At 38.3% G+C, this 12,477-nt stretch overlaps 1 pseudogene; it reads left to right on the top strand.

The window, feature by feature from the left end:
* The first annotated feature begins 775 nt into the window (after window positions 1-775).
* Window positions 776-12,477, top strand: part of LOC122349899 — a 43,509-nt pseudogene continuing 31,807 nt past the window's right edge.

Genomic DNA, 12,477 nt, shown 5'->3' on the forward strand with positions numbered 1-12,477 from the left:
GGTCAGTAATTTTTTCAGAAACTGATTGTTATGTCACTTTGTAAAAAAAGCACTATATGCACATTTAGCTGAGCTTTTACACTCAGACGATAACAGCATCGTTTTCAGACACTTGCACTTTTAAGTTTTGCTTATTATACTATATATATATATATATATATATATATATATATATATATATATATATATATATATATATATATATATTATTAATCAGCTTGAAATTAAAGGTGTGTTTAAGTGTGTTTTCGAGGACCGATGCGAAAATAAGTTCATACGAAACATCAGTTCATATGTAGTATAGTTTAAATTGTTACTAAAGATTAATAACATAATTATTAATAGTGCTATAAATGAGTTAATGATTACCAGTTAGTAAGCAATCATGTGTACCTTATTTACCTTGTTTCTATATTAGTAGGCTTCTCGAACGGTAACCTACATTTTAGCTTTATTTCTAAAGGGAATAGAAAGCGTGGTTAGATTTTTTCTTTTTTTCTCAATGACATTCGTGCAATTTGGCGTTCGAATAATTTGACGTTTTCTTTCTTACCTCCGGAACCGGGTTTGGACTGTACTTTGCGTTCGCCTGTGACCGGATCCTCCGGGCGTTTTCGACACGCGCTCGTGTGGAGATCAGTGGACTCCGCCTCCTACCTGCCACGCGCGCGCGCTTACCGCCGGATCAGAGCGTTCACGGTCCTCCGCTGACAGCACGCACTTCAGCTAACTATCTAAAACTGCCCTGCAAAGTTAGATGTAAGGCTAAAAGCGAACGCCCTTTGGCCAGTATAACGCTCCCGTTTGTTTCAGTCCAGTGAAATTCTTTAGCGTCGTGAACACTGAACGCTCTGGCACAAACGAGTATGGACAGTTTCGGACTGTGCGGGGGAAAGATGCTAAACGTCAAGAAGTTGTGGATATAAACGGACAGAAGAACAGAGCTCGTTCCTAATATCCTATGGCTTGAAGGTGAGGCGCATGTTTTAAACCTAACCCTATTCAGATGATTTTCCTGTGAAACAAACAATGCTTGCTTCAAATGATCAGAGAGATTGATGATATTTAATAGCAGGTGTTTGCCATGCATCTCTGTGGGCAAAAATAACTTAGTATAGCGTAACTTTTGGTTGCAATGAATAAAAATGTGATTGTTTTTTGTGATTAATGTAAGTGAAGTAGGCTAGACTGAGCGAATGCACTAATGTCAGATTTACGGGGAAAAACAGCTGTGGTTGCTAGAAACTCGGACGCTCTTTGCTTGGCATTTGGTGCTTGTGTATTCACAGCCACATATAGCATGCCATGTTTATATTCCAACCCACTACAAAAATCTGTTTGCATTTTAAAATACACAGTATTATACAATAACGGCATTAAAATAGCGTAATGAAGACCAAAATGTAACTGTAAATGAAAATGTAACTTAAACACCCCAACGTACATGAAAACAAGCATAAATATTAATATGCAATAAAATAGAATTTCACTTTCACTGGATTATAAGACTACTTTTTTTTTTTTTTTTGCTTAAAAGCTATTTCAATATTGGTTTAGAATAAACTATACATGTATAACCTTTCTGAATGCAGTATATATTTTCACTGTAAATGATATAATTCATACTTCATACTTCAAAAAACACAATTCTTGATTGTATTTTACAGTACAATTCAGTTCACTGTCTTTCAGCCTGACGTTCAGCAAAAATGATTTAACAGCGTCTTGTATTCAGCTGCACATAATAGGATGACTGAGGTATTGAGTAAATTAGTGTATGAACAGAGCACATATTTAGCATTGTTTAATAAACAGAGAGGTAAAGAGCAGTTCATGTGATCCAAGGCATTATTTCAAGAGCTTTTCCACAGGGGGAAAAAAACATATTATGAAGTCTGTTGTATATTGATTTATTCAATAAAATAATAATTTGTTAATTATCTCTCTACATTGGCCACAGACATGTTCAGGGACCGTAATAGTTTGCGTTATTTCACATTTTGGACCCTTTAGTAGATTACATGTAACGACAATCAATGCGTCTATGTGTCTTGATATCCTTCTTTGACTAATCTACCAAGTCGCCTAATCTTAGACAGTTGGCAAAGTGAGTCCATTGGCTGCCCAGAATAATCTGTGCTAAATCATTTACATCCAGTCAGTAGGAGGGATGGTGTTCATATGTTCATGGAGTGCTGTTCTGTGTACAGACCGTAACAGTGTTCTGTGCCGTTCTGTACCTGCTGATTTTCTGTAATATTCTCTACATCTCGAGAGTGGAATGTGTAAAATAGGATGAATCCAATGGTCTGCCGCTGCTACAGAAATCGATCCCTTAGACCAGCCCTGCACTGAAGAATTCAAAGTAAGCATGAATCGCGTGAGAAATGCTGTACTTTTATGTGCAAAAACGAAAGTGGCCGAGTGGGGCGTCTTGCGTGGAGAGGTGTGGCCCCGAGAGCATTTTCTTGACATTTCCGTGGAGAAAGAGGCAGACACCACACATTGCCCTTTTGTTATTTAACAGAGCCTGTTTTTAGGGGCTTGCAGAACAGGGGGCAGTGTTTTACAGCAGCTTTAAACAAGAACATTTTAAACCATTGAGAAAAAGAAGCACAGGTGATGAACCGTATTAATCTGACGATTAGCTGCATTGATCAGAAACGTTGACGCGAGGCTCAGCTAGAATTAGAGGCATGGCCACAGATATCAGAGGCTGATGGCCATGTCGTTCATCTACTTGCCAGATGCTGGGCTCTGACAGCAACATTTGCCATTGCGTTTTAGTGCACGGACTGAAAATACAGCCACGGAGGCAAGCAAATAAAAGTCTGTTATTTTATACTCTTTCTTTAGATGTAGTGAACTCAGACAGCCTGTTGTGAAAAAAGGCAGATTTTAATATGGCACATTATGGTCTAAATATATTTGGTAGCAGATGGTGGAATAGGCATTGGAAATGCTGCACAAAAGGCATCTCAGAAAATTGGTGTCCTGGAAATGTCACCGCTGTGATTTGGTTATAACTGTACAGTTCACAGTAGATCGCAATTTAAGGACTAAAATGAACAAGAGTCACAGTGTTATGTAAGACCGCATACCTTTATACCTCTGAATATGACATCCAACTCATAGGAAACAACATTTTAATAAGTCATTTTTGACTCAGACTAAATCTTTTATGACATTTCTAGCTTTATGTTTACCTTGCTGTCTGCTGTGTGATTTAGTTTAATTTAAAGGACAGGGCAGAGACCATGACTAATGTTATGGATCATAACCATGGGCAAACTTAAATAAATGCTGTCTCTAAAATGTGCATGCTTCAGCAAGTGCAGGCCCGGCTCAAGAGTCGTTCGGACATTTTACAACCGTGTTTAACTTAAAACTACGATGCGTGTTTCTGGAAGAAACTTCTCTCCACAGTTCAGGTCGAAGACAAACAGCTCTCAAGTTACATCGGAGGACATTTTGAATAGAAAATAATGTATGATTATTATTTCAATGAAAACTATAACTGTTAAAAAGTATTTAATAGCAAAATATCTGTCATTTAATAAAAATTTAAGCGACATCATTACAGATTTGCAGTCATTGATTCTCACAAAAAAGCTATGACCTCAGATGACTCGAAATACTGTATACAAGCCATTGACTACTTTAATGATGTCCTTTTTTTGACTTGACAGATGCAGTCGCTATGGGATAAAAGTACAATCACTGTCACCAATCAATCAATCAATCAATCAATCAACCTGTCCCTAATAACTCATTTGCAATTTACAATTTATTATTATTCTACAGTACAGTGGTGGTTGGTTTATAATGGCTCAAATTCCAAAAATTGCAAATGTCTTGCAGTATTTAAACATGCATTTACTATATGCACTGGGACTTTCAACTGCTATGTTCTATCTCTAAAGAGAGTAAAGATTTCCATCATGCAACTGTACTTAACTTTGGTGGAATTTGACTTTGAACTAATGCTAGTGTTTGAGAGATTCGATGCAAAAAAATCCTTTATAAAATCATTAATTAATCTTTGAGGATCCATTTTTAATGCGTATTTTAAGTAACTATTCCTTAATCTTTATTGGGTTAGTTCACACACACACACAAATTATCATCATTTATTCACTCTCATGTCATTCCAAACCCAAAAGACTTTATTCATTTTTATTCATAATATTCTCTTATTCCCTCTACTGTATGTAATCCACATTTTCAAACATCCGAAAATACACAGACATTGTTATGGTAATATATTAAACAGTTTTATTGAGCTGCAATTAATAAACATTTGCAAACATTTTAAGATTTTCTTCACATGAACACTGTTCAACACAGATACATCAAATATGGTAAACAGAAGCGCAAAATGCTTAACATGCAAAAATAAGCCTACTGGTTTTGAAACAAAGTCTTTTGTTAACTTAAAAATTAAGTTAATTTTATTACTCACCCTCAGGTAGTGAAAACTGCATTTATTCCACTGTTAGGGAATGCACCGATGCACATATTTGAATATGACCTTTAACTAACAAACTTGACACAGAAGAAAAATGCTTCATACATACGTGTCCACTAAATACTTGATTAATGTCACATCTGTTTCATGTTAATGGCATGTAGCTAATTACCTTAGGATGCATTCATCATCATGTCCTCATGGTTTTAATATGGATGAACTTTAAACACTGTCTTTCTGGATGAACAAACGCTGCATTTGGCCTTGATAATTGAACGTACTGTACAAAAATTGTTTTTTATGAATAGATCAAGTTGCTTTAGCCGTGGGGGGGGAAAAAATCACCCTAAAACACTGGCCGGGAAGTCGTCAGGGGTGTTCCACGCACGTATCATCATTCGTTTCATGCTGCTTCCCATACTCCTGTAGCAGGAGAGGTCTTGCTTGACCCTCGAGGCTAGAAGACACCCTCCTATATAGGAAACAGGCAGAGGCTGCTCAAGACATGGTTGTTAGGATACAGCATGGGCACACAGTCCTAATGAGCTCATCTGAGGCTTGTTATAGTGCTTCTCCGCTGCTGCTCTCCAAGAAGCAGACGCATCTACAGTTTCCCTAATGGTTGTTTCAGAATGAGTGAGTGCTGGAACAGACAGAACTGGAACACTGGAATAATGTGGGTTTGACACACATCGATGTTATCTAACAAACACAGTGTTTATTTAAATCAGATTATGTGGAGAAGTGCCTTCTTCGTTCTATTAAACCTTTGATTACCTGAGGGTGGTGCAGACACTGTGGCCTTTGGGATAAATTGATTTTTTTATCATGGAATGCCAAAGTAGTAATTGTAGACCAAAGCATAAAAATGACAAAACCTTAATTTTCAATTTGGCTATGTCTGAAGATAATACATTTTTTTATAGCATTTTTGACAAAAGCTCTGAATATTATTATTGATGAGTGTTTTCAGTATAAACCCTTTATATATTACGTCTTAAAAAAAGTAATTTATTGTATTTTTCCCCCCTGTAAAAGTAATTTTATACTTTCCATATTTGTCAAATCGCTTGACACATTATAGAAATTGATATAGAGTGTGATATCAAATTGATATCAAATAGGGCTATAACCACTGCAGATACTTAAGGGGACAATCCCAATATAATGAGAAATAAACACATTTTCCTCCCAGTATTATATATTTGACAATTTTAAAATAAAGTACTGTTCACAGAATCTGATTACTACAGCGTGGTGCTTCAGGTTTAACTGTGAGGAGGTGTGTGGTAAGATGAAAGTCACTGAACATTTAATACCGTTTATGATAGAAGATGTCATTTTATCTTCTACACTGCAGTTAAGTAGCTTTATGATGGATATATACAGGATTCATTACATAGCAATTGCAACAATAGCATTTTTGTAATTAAAAATCTATATTTTTGTATATTTTTGCATTTTATATATCCCACCCCACTATACCTGTACCTTCAAAATGATCTTTAGAGTATAATTTAAAGGTCTTTTCATGTCAGTATATTAGCTAATAATTTCTATTTTTAACGCATATTTTTTATGCATTATTATATTACTGCACAACGACCATTACAATAATTTTGTTCTTCCTACTGACTGTTCAGTGAAAACCCATTTATTTTAAATTTTTGTTTTTTCAAAACGTTACAGATCCAAGATTACAGATTGGACACCCAAAATGCAAAATGCAACAAATATCTTGCAAAATGAAGCAGTGCATTCAAAATATCTCAAACACATTTCAAAAGAAAACATTTGCAAACACCTTTGCCAGAATATGATTTTCTGTTAAATTAGTGTAACATAGAGTTCTGTTTTGCAGCAAATGATTTATCAAATTGAAAACTGAGAACAATTAGTGCATGATTTTGCAGATTTGGTGTGTGGTTCTGGTGTTAGAGTGTGTGACGAGTAAAGATTTTGTGTGTAAGCAGTGAGAAAACTGTAATCTTCATGTCATGGTTGCTGGAGTGAATTTGGCAAAGCACTGTATTTTCTGTGCTAGTAACTTAATCCAGCTAGGGCATACAACTTGGAAATGGTGTGGTTTTTTCTTTTTTCTCAACGCTCTGCTGGCCATACAGTAATATGGACATTTTTATACCCAGAGATTAAGAAATTTGCTTATTGATAGTTTTTACATTTTTAGATGAACTAAATAGAATTTTATTTATTTATTTATTTTGAAAATGCATTTAAATACCATGGCACAATGCCCATTATTATAATCTCATACTTCCATTAACCTTCTGTGTCGAGGTTGCTGGGGTGTATCTGGCAATTTCTCAACCATTTCAGAAAACAATTCACCTTAAGATCCCATGAAAGCAGAGAACTGGAGAGTCATTATGTCTCAGTGTAACGTGCAGGGTCAGCAGAGGTGACGTCTTTTAAACTGAATCAAACTGACTGGTTGTGGTTAAATGTTAAGAGATTTCCACCTTTTCACACAGGTCACTGTGCTTCATACAGGTACAGCTCCTTGTTCAACAGTAGCAGTGAAAGAGACAGAATATGTCTATAGGATAAATGTGATAATTTAGCCATCAAGCCGTTGAATGCATGCTGCATGCTCTTTTACAGATGCCCATAGGTATGATCTGATGTCAGAGGTGCAAGTGGTATTTCAAATTAAATTTCAATATCAGTAAGTAGAAAGGAGCCCGTTCAATTTCTCTTTTAGTGTGTCTCATCATATACTGCTTGCATTACTTGAAATGTAAGACCTCCTCCTTCCACTTTTCTCATTTTCCTTTTTAAGTCTGCATGCTTTTTTGAGCTATACTGCATCCGTATTTATGTTTCTTTATAAGAGTACACACTCACACACATATATATATATATATATATATATATATATATATATATATATATATATATATATTTATATATGTCTCTGTGTTTATGTGTTTTAGGTAAAGTGTATCAGCTAAACTCAGGAAAACCCATCACTCCTGATCACTCATCCAGGTTTAGCACCTGCAGATTTATCCACGTATCTTGATACGTGAATTTTGCAAAGCCTTGTCATTTCAATTAGAAAGATCGTCAGTCAAGAGCCCTAAATATTGAATGGACTGGTAACTTAATCCACCATAGGACATACAGGGGAAAATGGTGCTGTCAGTTGTTTTTTTTTTAGAAACTCTTCGCTTACCATAAACAATTTATAAGGATGTTTTTGTACTCAGAGATTAAGAAAATTGCTTATTGATTTTGATTTTGTAGTACTCATACCATTCATATCTAGCTTTATAGAAAATTTAAATGTACTGGGATTGAAGTCATTTTATCAGGGTGTAAATAACTTTCTTTTATCCAGAAAAAGAAAGCGTAACATTTTAATTGCTGAGTGTTATGCTTTATATAAATATTTAGAACTGACAAACTTGTGTGAAAAGGGTTCATTTCTTTTGGAAATTAAAGTGATGTGTACTTGTTGGTACATATTTCGTGTCTCGCTAAAAAGTGCACTAAGCACCCATGAGACCAGGTAGTTAATATTTCACAGGTTTGCACTTACATATAAGTAATCATAGTAAAAGTAAGCGTGTTTGGCATGCTGTCTAGTGAGAGGGCTTAGAGCTCGACGGATTCGTGAGCCCAGGTTTTTTTCCCTCTTGACCACAGAAAGCAGACAGAGCTTGGCGTCTGGCCCAATCCCAGAGCGCCCCCAAAAAGCAAATTATGACAGCAGCCAAAAACATGCATAAGTGCCCCCAAAAGGTCTACTGTTAGAGTGGTATTGGATAACTAGAAGACGGATCGGTGCAGTACTCCTGCTTGAGCAGTCCACTGTGGGACTGATAATTGTCTGGAGGGCTTTTTGGTAAAGGATTGGTCTGAACAAATATATCTTTTGTACGTGTTGGAAGACCAGCAGCCAAGGGTTTGAATTTGCTGTTGGGAGAAACCTTCTCTGCTGCAGTGGTGGCTGCACTTGTTCTGAAAGAATGTGTAGAACAGTTTTGTTTTGAGATTTCGGAGTAGAACAGGACTGATTTGAGATGATTTTGAAATCAGAATTGTGAAATGGGGCAAAGCTAAAAGGCATTTGGAAGGAAAAATAGGTGTTTGGAGTTAAAAATGTGTATAAAATGCCCTTTTGGACTAGTCAGTTTTACTTTATTTAATGAAAAATAATAGGGTTTCATTGTCTATGATTAAAAGATAGGAAATGGTTGGGTGAATATTTAGGTCAAAGCTGGAGTTGAATGTAAATTCTCAACATCTGAAGAATCTGAAAAAAGCCAGAATCAACATTGCATCAAGAGTCGGGCAATATGGATGGAAGAGTAGCCTCTATATGCATTTTGTTAGAATTTCTAGGGTGATGGGCTGCCTTGTGTCGGAGTGAGATAAGTGCATTCTTTGAATGCCCTTGATTAAAAGTGAAATCTGAGTGTTGGTTATTTGGGGTTATTTTGTCATAAATGAGTTCATGGAAAAATTTAATATCGCTTAAATAGCAGTTTTTTTTAGGTGTTAAGGAAGGAAATGAAAGAAGTAGTAAATAAGTAGTGAGCATTTCCAAGCGATCAGGAAAGATTGCAGGGTCCTGGGAGAAACTGCTTGGAGAATTAAAATTCAAGGGAGTCTTTGAGGAGGGACCTTTAAGGATTGTTCACTGGAATATTAGATGTGAATAGGGAGGAACTGTGGGTTGGATAGGATTCCGCTTCTGGAGTCAATGTCCTGAATTTCTATAGGAGAAGTGAGAGAGGGAATCAGCAATCTGATTTTTCTTACCTGGAATATGTTTGGTGAATATAATGAATTGGTTGCGAGCTGAGATCTAAATAAGACATCTTAGCAAGGGCATGTGAAGAGCGGGTGAATGGGAACTGTGTTTGTTGATGCAGTGAACTGTAGCTTCATTATCACAGTAAATGGCAATGCTAGAGGCCCCCCCCCCAAAGAAACATACTTGGATATAGATAGGGGAGGCGATTAGGTTCCTGAAGATAAAAGACTGGACGTTCCACTTATTAAAAAAAAGATCCATAAGTGAAGACCTTAGAGCAGTGGTTCCCAACCTTTTCTTGTTTGAGGCACCCTTGGAAAGCCTTTAAAAGTTCCCGGCACCTTTATAAGGAAATAGATATTTAAAATCTCTGTAGCTTTTTCTTATTATTTATTTATTTGTTTCATTTCGAGAGTTTGCATGCAACAACACCTTATACCTAGTCCTAGATGATATGAGAATACTGTTTACACTGATTCTGCCTTAATAAAAAAAATTGTATTACGATACAAATATGTAATTGTGACAAGTTTTACTGTAGTTGCACAATGTATTCAAGTAGTTACAGTGTTACACTATGATACAAGACAAACACACAAATAGACCACAGTGCACCATGCATGTATACTCAGTGTGAAACTTGTGATTGATGCTTGGAACACAAACTATTGATATCAGGACTTATTGTTGAGAATGCGCCCTGTCCTGTACGTGTGTTATACGCGTCAAACCACAACGCTCACTGAGGAACGGGTGGGGTGGAGAAGGACTCTCCGCTAGAGACCTCTGCGGACAGATTTTTCAGTCCCGCCTCCGCAACAATATAGATTTTTTTCCTGCTCCGCCCGCAATATTCAAGTTTTGTCCCTCCCGCCCGCATGTAAACATTAAAACTGAGCACACATGACGCTTCAGACCTGAACTTCCAGACTTGTGGCTGCTGTATGCGAGTATTTTGCTGCATTTGTCGCAGCTTCATAAAGGAAGGTGCTTTCCATACCGTCACATACTATAGAAAAACGAAATTTCCAAATATCGGATTTCCCTTTGTTTGGCTTTGTAGTTCTGTATGTTCCTTTCTTTAATAATGAACTAATATCTGTAGCACTAAGCGCTCCACCTGTGTCATGCTCTTCAGACATTTTGCCTCGGTGTGGGTCTATGGTCTTTGTTCCTCACTTAAGAACCACGTGAGAATTTACGTTATTTTGAGTTGTTCGTGTTGCTTTGTGCAGCAGATAAATAATATTTTATTTCTTTTTAACTATTTAATTTTAAGATATTTCCATTTTGCGGAGTCCGCAAATAATTTTATTCTCCGCAACCCGCACACACGAGGACCTTACCGCCCGCACCTGCGTTCACATATCAAACCTCGCCCCGCGCGCACTGGGTTGCGTCGGTTCCGCAGACCCGCGGTACTCCCAGCGGGATTGCAGGTCTCTACTCTCCGCTATCTCGGTAGTCCCCTCCTCCCCCCCCTCTCCTGCCAAGAGAGAATGACGTTAGTGCAATTTTTCTCTCGAAATTTTGGCGGCACCCTCAAAAGATCTCACGGCACCCCTTAGTGCCGCGGCACACCGGTTGGGAACCACTGCCTTAGAGGCAGGGATCGGTTAGAACTAATTGGTCTTCGAGGTTGTGGACTTATGAAGCTAGGGTGAGGAGGTGGGAGATAAAAGGGCGGATTATACGTAATACAAAGTTTAAGTGTCCAAGTACGGATAGTAATTCGCGCTTGGAACACTGGGGGTTAGCTAGGAGGCTTGAAACTACTAGGATGGTTCTGTCAATTTTTTCTTGGGGGAAAGAGGCTTGGAAGACTTGGAAGTATTGAATGCAATGCCAAATTCAGAAAGGGATAAAATGCATGACGGATAATTAGCGGTGGTTTTTAGAGTGAGGGAAAACTCACCACAATCAACTCGGAGGTCTGCAGGTACTGGGAAATAGGAGAGAGGAGGGAAAAAAGGTTGATGTCCGGGTACTGATGGGAATGGAAATGGGAGTGGGATCCAGCGCAATGGCATTTGAGGGTATAGGGAGGGGTTAGGAGTGGATAGGGTGAAGGGGGCAGGTAAGGGAAGAGAGGGGGGAAGGTAAAGTATGGAAGCTACTAGTTTGGGTGGGTTGGAGCTCATAGCAGCTCCAGCAGAGGGCAAAAATAGGGGTGGGGGGAGGGGAGGCTTGTGAAAATGGTGGGGGAGGTCTTGAACCTGGATTCAGACTAGTAGCAGGAAAGGAGGGATAGGGGGCGCTACAGCGAGGTTTGTGAGTGGAGAAGGCTCTTTGCCTATGCTGGCTCCTTTGGCTGGCTAGGCTGTGAAGACAGAAATGTTGGGAGGAGCAATGGGAGGAGCTTGATGGTTGTTTGTACCGAACGATGGATTAGGAGGGGCTGGTGGCCAGGCATAGGGGAGAGAAAATTGGGCAAAGTGCACCTGGTGTGGATTCGTCTGGTCTAACGAACTGGGTGGGTCCGGGCTAGGCTGGTAGCTTATGGGGGCTGGAGGGGGAGCTGCTAGTGTTTGGGTCCGGGGCTCTGCTGAGGCTAGCAGAAGACCTTCTGATCCGGCCTGGTGGGCTGAGACTTGATCCAGGTACGGAGACAGCCTTCCCATCGGGAAAATTACAGCTTCTTTTAGTTTTCTCTTTCCTCTTGGCTGTAGGTGAAATGTTTGGCGAGACTGAGGTGTTTGGAAAGCCGGAATAGTCAATTTTTCCGCTTTTCGCCGTTTGAGCGGATGAAAAGGCTGAATTATAGGATGAAGCTGGCAGCAGGAAACAGTGAAACAGTGCTTTCCCCGGTAATGACTGTACAGAAGGCAGTGCTGTGCTCAAGAATACTGCTTCATCATATAGAATAAAAAAATACTTTGAAGGAAACCTACTGTATTCAGAAGAGTTTCAAACACATTCAAATGAAACACGTGCTCGTGTTTCAATGAAGTTCTGCTTGACCGTCACTAATTAATCAGTGTATGGGAAACACTGGTAATGTATATTGAAATATTGTTAATGAGTTTAAAAAATATACCATAGTTACTGTCATGAGATCAAGGTGTTGTTAACATATTCTTTGATACTATAACTTTAAGTAGTGAATCTGGAGGTAGACTCAGCACAGATTACTTGATATCACTAATATAGAATCTGACAATGTCAACACTGATATAACTTAAGGCTCAGTGAAATGTCCGGGTCAAGGTTAATCTGTTTGTTGACC

This window comes from Puntigrus tetrazona, chromosome 8 (genome assembly GCF_018831695.1).
Source record: "Puntigrus tetrazona isolate hp1 chromosome 8, ASM1883169v1, whole genome shotgun sequence".
Taxonomy (NCBI): Eukaryota; Metazoa; Chordata; class Actinopteri; order Cypriniformes; family Cyprinidae; genus Puntigrus; species Puntigrus tetrazona.